This window comes from Ostrea edulis, chromosome 6 (genome assembly GCF_947568905.1).
Source record: "Ostrea edulis chromosome 6, xbOstEdul1.1, whole genome shotgun sequence".
Classification (NCBI taxonomy): domain Eukaryota; kingdom Metazoa; phylum Mollusca; class Bivalvia; order Ostreida; family Ostreidae; genus Ostrea; species Ostrea edulis.
In genome coordinates, this window is record NC_079169.1 from 37,641,314 (window position 1) to 37,649,982 (window position 8,669).

An 8,669-nucleotide genomic window follows, 5' to 3' on the forward strand; every position below is an offset into this window, starting at 1 on the left:
ACCCTATAATCAATTTGACCTTGAGGTCAAAGTTCAAGGTCATATAGAGGTCATGAAGGTACCCGACACATCGTCTCATGATGATACACTCCTGTGTCAAATATGGTATGCCTATGTCAAAGAACAAAGAAGTGATGGCCCTGACACGAATCCATTGTAAAAACCTTTAATTTTGACCTTGAGGTCAAGGTCATATGGAGGTCATGAAGGTACATGACATATCGTCTCATGGTGATACACTCATGTGTAAAATAAGGTATGCCTATGTCAAAGAACAAAGAAGTTATGGCCCGGACACGAATCCATTGTAAAAAACAAAACAAAAAAAACAAACACCTTTAACTTTTACGTTAAAGGTCAAATAGAGGTCATGAAAGTGTTCGACGCATCGTCTCATGGTGATCCACCTGTGTGCCAAATATGGTATGCCTTAGTCAAAGAACAAAGAAGTTATGGCCCGGACACGAATCTGCACAGACAGACAGACGGACAGAGTGATTCCTATATACCCCCCTGAACTTCGTTCGGGGGTATAATGAGGAATATAAATAAATGCAGCGACTCATCAGGTTGACCTTGAGAAGGGAGAGTAGCGTTCGTCCGGGATTAAACCTCTATTGCCGGCTGAATGGGTACCTCCTGCCTTCAGAGGGGTGGGTGGGGGGGTGACCATAACGTTGCCGTGCTTCACTGCCTTGGCTGACATGCCGTCCTTGTCTCGAGCTCAAGTCCCGTGGGGATCCAGTTTAGACCCTTTGCTTGTTGTAAGAGGCCAACAAATCAAACCGAGGATCCGAATCACGGTGGCACGATAAAACTCGCTTCCGCTAAGCGGCCGAAAGCGCCGAGCACAGGCCAAAGTTTGGCAACCCATCGGTGACAGTGGTGACAATTCTATTCTATTCTTGGAAGAGACGTTTTATTGTATTGCTTATAGGAATTATGAGATTGGTCACTATCTTCACCTTGGAAAAACAATCAATCAGCATTGCTTCTATCTGCTCCTTTTTGGCTTCATCCTATCGCTGCACTGGCAAAGGATTGGTTGGCTGCGTATACAATTGAACGATGTTAATAAATGAACTTGATGGCAATGGATTGTCTTTGTGATGATTATTTTTCACAATGTCTTCAATCTAAGGTTTTCAGAAGAATAAAAAGTTAACTCGTTCCCCGTTAGGCGGAATTGTCTGAGATAGTTCGAACCAGGTTTATTTCATAAACGGTACGAACTGTATTAGCCAATATAATTAATTGTGGACTATTTGATATGCATCAAATAATCTTGATTATTTAAAGCCTTTCACCAGCACTTTCACTGTCATGATCGTGTGCAGGATTGGACAAAACAAGATGGCAAACGGCATTTCCAAATAAAGGTAGGCTCTTAAAACTCTTCATTTTACCGACTGATTAGACGACGAATTTATGAATTTAAAACACTGCCTGGCCAGGGAGGCATCATTAAGTTGATTGGTTGTTGAAATTCTTACTCATGTACACGTACAACTCTAAATTCATTGATCGAAGTTGACGATGTTGCCTCGATAGAATTCGAAGCGGGCGAAGATGTTTCTAATCATGTTTTCATGCATTTTAAGAAAGATACTTTAGGTAAAATAGACTCTGCACATATCTTTTGATGAAAACTTGAACCAGTGTATGCGATTTGTCCCTTAAATTGTCTTGGTTAGATAGATATCTTGACTTGAACATTTGCTAATGTGCAGGATTGGACTATGGTCGTTTCCACGATAAACGTGCCGGATTGGACCTCAATTTTGGTTCAGGATTGGACCCTCTTTTTATCTTTATTTTCAAAATCCTTTATATTTTCGAATCTCGACTTCACTTTATCCGTGGGGATCCGGGTTAGAATAGGTCCTCAGTACCCCTTGCTTGTCGTAAGAGGCGACTAAATGGGGCGGTCCTTCGGATGGGACCGCTAAAACCGAGGTTCCGTGTCACAGTAGGTGCGGCACGATAAAGATCCCTCCCTGCTCAATGGCCATAAGCGCCGAGCATAGGCCTAAATTTTACAGCCCTTCACCGGCAGTGGTGACGTCTTCATATGAGTGAAATATTCTCGAGCGGGACGTTAAACAATATTCAATCAATCTTGCAATTCCTTGTTTTCCAGTGGTCGACCATAAGGAAGTGAAGAATACTTCTTTGTTGCATCTTCTTTGTGCTGACACCATGTTACACTACACTCTGTATGGTTTCCGAATGGATGGAGCGACAAGGCCGAGAGTCCCCTCTCTATTTCACATGGATTTCCCTGATTCTGCGACAACATATGACTGAAAGACTTCTTAAAATACTGAATTACTTTCGTAGACAATGGTTTATGTTTTCTCTGAAGATGATACAATGAATTTGAAATGTTTGTTGACATGATTCTTGCCCGAGTATTTCTTAAATTTCTGGATTTTCGATATTGCTGTGGTGTCATAATCACCAATTATTGCCTCCATCTGAACACCTTGTTGCATCACACTCCCAACCATCTCAACCACCATATCTGGTTCCATTGATTTTGAACTATCTGTGAAAAGTTAGCAGATGGGTTATATACTGCATAACAAATAAGAGGTCCACAGGCCTTATCGGTCACCTGAGTACTAGTGATAAAGCATCACTACTCCCAAGGGCTATGAAATCTAGAAAAATGTTCCTGCTCTGAATATCTAAGCTAAATTCTGTTCAGCAACAGTATAAATCAAGATGTGTTATTAAAACTTCAATGCCCTCAAAAGTGCATACACTGATGAAAGGCTTTATATAATATAATAGGTGTATTAACATTCAAACATTAAAAGATATGACTAATTTGGACTCATCCTAGAGTCAAAACACTGGGCTGTAAAATTCACCATTTTTTAGTACGTCCTTTTCTGCTATTCCTAAGTATGCATTTAGATTATATACAGTATCAGCAAACTTACACATAAATACTATATACTAAGTTTGACCGCTCCCTGGGGTCAGAACCCCTACCCCTGGGTTCATCAAATTTTCAAGTTTGGTAAAGGACTACCTGCTCTTTTTAAATATCCATTTCCGTTTCAATTTAGTATCAATAACATTAAAAAGATGTTATTTATTAAATTTTTTACACATAAACACTATATAGTAAGTTTGGCCCTGCCCCGGGGTCAGGACTCCTACCCAAGGGATTATGAAATTCACAATTTTGGTAGAGACCTTCCTGCTCTACATCACTATGCATTTAGTTCTTCTTAAACATGTGTAGTTATACAGAAGATTTATGAAAATTGGGCAGTTTTTGCCCTGCCTCTAAGGCCTCTGGGGTGCAGGAATCCTGAAATTTACAGTTTATGTTCCCCTTGTTCCAAAGATGCTTCATACCAAATTTGAAAAGAATTGGAATAATAGTTATCAATAAGTTAAAAATTTCTATTGTTAACACATTTAATGATAGACCATTTTGGCCCCACCCTGATACCAAAACCCCTACCCGTGGTTCATCAAATTTACAATTTTGGTAAAGCACTATCTGTTCTTTCTAAATATCCATTCCGTTTTAATTTAGTATCAATAACACTAAAAAAGATGTTATTTAAGTGTTTTACACATCAACACTATATATCAAGTTTGGCCCTGCCCTGGGGGTCAGAACCCCTACCCCGAGGGTCATGAAATTTACAATTTTGGTAGAAGCTTCTTGCTCATCTTTACCCCAAAATGTGGGGCCTTTAGAGTGAGGGGTGATGAAATTTACAGTTTCCAGTGTCCTTCACCTACAGATGCTGCATACCAAATTTGGTCAAAATTGGCCTAGTAGTTCCTAAGATGAAATTGTTAATGGACGACAGACGATGGATGCAGACCATTAGTCGGGGGCCATGATTTTTACAACTTGAGTCTGCACTATGTAAGGAAGTTTTCATGTAAATGTCAGCTCTTCTGGCCCAGTGGAACTTGAGGAAAAGATTTTTAAATGACCCCACCCTATTTTTGTGATTATCTCCCCTTTGGAGGGGGCATAGCCCTTCATTTGAACAAACTTGAAAGCCCTTCACTCAAGCATGCTTTTTACCAAGTTTGGTTGAAATTGTTGGAGAGGAAGTAAAAAATGTGAAAAGTTTAAAGACAGACGGACGATGGACAACAGATGAAAAAAAAACTAACCTGACCAATTTGTTTTACATTTATGTGACATGGGAAGTTGGTTTTTCTTCTCTGCATTTTCACAAATTTTACAGCATTTGTTTCTGACACTGTATTCAACAATCTTTCCTGTCTGTGTTCCTATCATTGAGCAATGTCCTTTTTAAAAAAAAGATGACACCCTTTTATATCAAGAACATTGCTAATTGTTTACGTAAGTCATGTTTCAATAATCCCTAAATCATAATTTTAAAAAACATAAATTGTGTATAATTATGATAATACCTGTATTCTCATCTCAGTGGATATATACTTACCAGTTAAACTATCAAACGACCTTCCACTTCCCCTCTTTTGCCATGCCCCATCGACACTCACTGTAATTGCATTGCCTCTGTTGTCAACACTGATAAAATATATAAATCAATTAATTTATTAGGTCAATGTTAAAGATACTTTCCCTATTTTTCTCATAGCTATTCCAGTAATAACTCAATTACTCACAATGATATCAAAATGTTTGGTAATACAGTGAGTACAGTTTAAAGTAACCATGTAAATACCTACTTGGAAGTTTTGTCTACTTCCTCTGCAAGTGCGTCCTTGATTGACGTCTCTGCCACAGACTCTGTGGCCAGACCAACCTCCTCCTGTCTAATTTGAATCAAGGTTTTGCTGATTGGTGGAATGTTAAGCTCTCCTAGTATACCATTAATCTGTTCAAATACTATTCCAGTGTGTTGAATGGCTTAATTAGAGTAAAATGGATGTATACATAGCAACCTGTTTATCTAACAGCTAGTATTCATAATTACTCTTGTATTATTTAATTCTTAATTACCAATACTTCTAAACACAAACTGAATTTGATTGATATATTTACCAGCTACAAGCTTGTGATTGGCATCCCACACTTTATTATGTCTTTTCCCTGTTGGTACATTATTCACATGCTTACAGTTGGTGTTCGCACATGGTAGCTTCAATAAGGCAGATAAACCATATGTAATAACTCCGATTGAGTGGTGTTACAGAAGTGGTAGACCACATTTTTTATATCCTGCCAACCCCTCAGCAAGCACCCCAAGTTCAATAACTCTTCTGCCAGTTCTCCACTGTGCATTGACTCTCGAGTTTTCATATATACCTAGTGAAAATACAGTTCAATAATTAAGCATGCATAGAAAATTTTCAAGTAGTTTTTCTTTTTTTGTAATTTGTAATCAAATATTGAATACTTATAAGCATCTGAATGCTTATTGTCCTTACTACAATAATAGCACATCCAGACATTGGACACATCTGATCAGTTCAGGCCAAATAAAAGAATATGTATGGTTCCGATTACACGACAATCCCTAGTTTTTACCCCCGACCCTAAACTTTTTTTTTACTCTTTCCAAAATAAGTTACCGTATTTTAAGGGGTGTGTATTAATATATACCACTATATATATATATATATATATATATATATATATATATATATATATATATATATATATATATATATATTGACTGTAAGTTCATTCATAGCCAATATATAGATACTGCTAAAATGCTAAGCTATATACACTGGATACAGGCCGTCTAACATTAGACAGAAAGTGACTTACAACCAAAGGATGCTTACATAAACAATAGTGCAAATTTCAGGTTGTTTGAATATAATGAGTGATCACCCTCCTTATTTTTTGAAAAACAGTTGGACAGGTTCAAGACCTTGGAAGTGCTCGAGAACATTATCTGTTATTTTTTTGTTGATTTCAAATTTTGTATTTTAAATTTTTTATTTGAAAAATATGCAAAAGAAATGTCAAAACTAAGGTGATCCCTACCAATTTGATAGGTATATATCACATCATATATAAATGGTACCTGCAAAGAAGTGAAAGTAAAAGGAAATTGTATTTCCATTTAAAATCTGTCATTAAAAAAAATAAATAAGAAAAATGAAATAAAATCCCTACCTTCCTATCCTATTTTTCCAAAGAAGTGTAACTGGAACCACACATATTATTTTATTTGGCCTCACCATAGAGAGAATTGTTATTCTAATATAAAATGAATGGATTTTCACATTCATAAAAAAAATATATATAAGATTTTTTTTATAGTTGATTCTCAAAACAATCACTTCTTTAAAACAAATTTTTAGATAGACTAATGTTGTTCATGATCTTAATTGACTAATTGACAAATCTTAATTGCTTTTATTAAATGGAATGAGGTTCATTCCATTTAATAAAAGCAATTAAGATTTTTTTTTTGAAAATCCACATCATATATGATTTACTAATTTTAGACCTGACTGGGACACCATACTTTTCTTAACACATAAACACTGGTATTTTGTTACTAAATGGGGTTTTCAAAAAAATAGTTAGCATCTTTAATGCACTTAACTACCATTGTTTCATTGACAATGTTTAATTTGGTTGGTACATAATTACGTCAGTTTACCTGAATATTGAAAATTCATGAATTAATGTCGATGTGCGTGAGTGAAGAGTCATGACCAGCTGATGACGTACCTGTAAGCTAGGCCTATACATGTACACACGTATGTTCATATGTAGGCCAACGATTTTATAGAATATATACATAAGTTGTAATGACCCTTACGGAAGATTATAATTAAAGATATACTATTCCACTTCCATGATGTACATTTTACTTACATTTTTAGCCGAGTTGCAACGAAGGCTAACTCAGCTATTGGTTTGGTGATGCGGGCGGCCGGGCGGGCGGGCGTCAACAATTGGTTTCCGGATGATAACTCGAAAAGTTTACAATTTAATCAAAGGAAACTTTGATATATTGTTGGATACTAGGTAAGGAAGACCCCTATTAATGTTGGAGAAAAATGGTCAAAAGTCAAGGTCACAGTGACCGAAAATAGAATGAAAATTTCAGTAAAATTTGGTTTCCGGAGAACCAGAAAGTTTAAATCCAAATCAAATGATACTTAAAGATATTGTTATGTACCAGGTAAGGAAGACCGCTATTTATTTTTGGAGAAATTAGGTCAAAGGTCAAGGTCACGGTGACCGAAAATAGATTTAAATTGATTTTTAGAGGATAACTCGAAAATTTTTAATTTGAATCAAATGAAACTTGGATATATTGTTGGATATCAGCAAAGCTTGGCCCCTATTGATTTTGAAGAACAAAGGTCAAGGTCACAGTGACCGAAAATAGATTGAAAACGAATATGGTTTCTGGACAGTAACTCGAAAAGTTTAAAACTGAATCAAATGAAACTTGGTTATATTGTTGGATAGCAGGTTAGAAAGACCCCCTGTTGAATTTGGAGAAAAAAGGTCAAGGTCACAGTCCTGAAAAAAGATTGAAAATTTTAGGAATATATGGATCTGCATGATAACTCTAAAAGTTTAAATCCGAATATTCACAATTATAAATATGCCACATCATTCCTGACTTTACAATGTATCCCATGCAACTCGGCTCATGCACCCCTGGGTGCATATATTGATTTTCTTCGTGTGCAACAGTATAATAGTCATCTGAAATATCGTCTGCCAGGTGTGGAAATTGTGGAACGGTGCTCTCTTTATCGAAGGGGATTGCATAGTCATGCTGTGAAAGAATGACACTTGTCTCACATCTTTTCGCTGGACTTCGGCGACATTGTTTTATTTATTTGCAGTTACAAACTTCGCGAACCGCCCTCGTCGCCTTGACTTTCCCATGTTGTTTACGTTCGCATGCAAGAGTTACGATGGTTGCCGTTAAGTTTTCGTTGTGTTTTGCTAGTAAATGGTACAGATTTGTCATTTCTATTTCAATATAATCATTTGATAATTGTTTATTCTCCAAAAACCAACAACAGAAATTTTACGTCACTCAAACTATGGAGACCCACTTACGTTAAAAAACGCTGACAAGTCTCCATCCTTAAGTTTGTTTTGTTGGTTTCAGGGTTGCAATACTGGCCACAAGTCCCCTTCCAGTTCTTGCTTGCATCCTCTTCTATCTTTGCGTTCCAGTCGCCTTACGCTACAATGATATATATATCTGACGGCTGGTTTATGATTTCTTGGAGTTGGTCATAGAAGTCTTCAATGATATCGTCATTATAATCAGTTGTTGGGCATAGGCTTGGAGAATGGTGATGTTGAAAGGTGATGCCTTCATACGAATGGTAATTAGTCGGCTAGAGACTAGTCGACATCAAATGATGGCTTTCACCGTGTCTTTGAGAATGAGGATTTCGACTCCATGCTGATGTCTGTCTTCACTACCACTGAAGTTGAGTTCATGACCTTCTGATGTAGACGTTTCTCCAAATCTTTTCCAACGCACTTTACAGAGTCTAAGGATGTTCCATCGGCATCTCTTCAACTTCCCCCGTTGCTCTCCGTGATCCCACATTATAAGTGCTAATCGTTGCACGTAATAATTATGGTCCATCAGTCGCATACTTTTAACGTCCTGATGGTCCGCAACGGAAAGTGCGTTCCTCGTTCCTACCGACGACCGAGCTGGTATAGAGTCGGCTGTAGTTGTAATCAT

General features: G+C 37.1%; 1 pseudogene; it reads right to left on the reverse strand.

Annotated features, from left to right (window-relative positions):
- Positions 1 to 2,113: 2,113 nt before the first annotated feature.
- Positions 2,114 to 8,669, reverse strand: LOC125647140 (uncharacterized; annotated as a pseudogene).